The sequence below is a fragment of the Austrofundulus limnaeus genome, unplaced genomic scaffold, assembly GCF_001266775.1.
Source record: "Austrofundulus limnaeus strain Quisiro unplaced genomic scaffold, Austrofundulus_limnaeus-1.0 Scaffold4, whole genome shotgun sequence".
NCBI classification, from domain to species: Eukaryota; Metazoa; Chordata; class Actinopteri; order Cyprinodontiformes; family Rivulidae; genus Austrofundulus; species Austrofundulus limnaeus.
In genome coordinates this window covers 4605667-4606651 of record NW_013952406.1, presented here as the reverse complement: position 1 = coordinate 4606651, position 985 = coordinate 4605667, and the positions used below count along the sequence as shown (strand labels likewise).

Sequence of the window (985 nt, the reverse complement as noted above, 5' to 3'; positions counted from 1 at the left end):
AAGGAAAAAAAATCTTAATTAAGCCAGAAAGAACTCTGGGGAGAGGGTGGGTCCTGAGTTGTCATTACTTCCAGATGTTTTTCTTTGCGCTTTTTCTCTCCAGATTTGCTGGTTTTAAAGGTAGTAAAAAGATAAAGTTTATATGGAAAAAGCGGAATAAAAGTGTTGCTCAGCTGAGGCACGATCCAAAAGCAGTTTGTTGAGGCGACACGTTCTCATCAAGTTTTTTGAAGACTCAAATTTAGAGGCCTGGCATGACTTGAAGGAATATTACATGCTTCATATGAATGACTCCAAATTTGACTCAAAAATCTGTAGATTTCACTGAGTAACAATCGTTTTTCTGTGGATTAAGCCTGATAAACTGTGTCCTGATGCATCTCAGTAATCCAAGTAAAAAAAATCAAAAAGAAAAAAAAATAAGTATACTATAAAATAACCTACTCATTCTTTGTTCTTGATTTTCCCTACCTGGATTACTGAGATGCATCAGGACAGTTTGGATTAAGATACAATCATGTTTAAAGCGGCAGAACGATATTACGTCACTTCCTACCTGGCAACCTGGATTTGGACGCTGCTGCTGCTGCTGGCCCTTTAAGAGCAGCAGGAGGAGGCTGGGGATGGGGTCCGGAGCATCTCGGCTGCGGTGTTTTTGTCTGTCAGTGATCGCCTGAGCCGAGTGAAGGCTGGAAGGATTACCGAAGGACGGGTAAGAGCTGCGGATAAGTTCCGTCTTATCTTTTTGTTGCGAATAAAAACACGTTACTTGTGTTTGTTAAATGTGTTTGGCGCGTTTCRGTCGACGCGGCTTTGACGGGACTTTTCTTTTTTAAGCGTCGGTTATTTATCCGAAGTGGCGGACCCTCTGAAACCTAAAACCACCTCTAAATAAAAAGAAATCTTTATAATAATGTTTAGTGTGAAAACTGACGGTTTTTTTTTTTTAAATCTGTTTAGCTACTGCCCTTTCTCCTGCTACAGG

The 985-nt window shown here is 40.4% G+C and overlaps 1 protein-coding gene across 2 annotated transcripts in view; it reads left to right on the top strand.

The window, feature by feature from the left end:
* Positions 1–592: 592 nt before the first annotated feature.
* Positions 593–985, top strand: part of kank2 (KN motif and ankyrin repeat domains 2) — a 19742-nt gene continuing 19349 nt past the window's right edge. Inside the window, exon 1 of one of the 2 annotated variants that reach the window (XM_014024242.1) lies at positions 593–712. The gene's annotated coding sequence lies outside the window, so the exon portion shown is untranslated. The remainder of the gene's footprint in view (positions 713–985) is intronic. The other variant, XM_014024248.1, reaches the window with a different exon arrangement.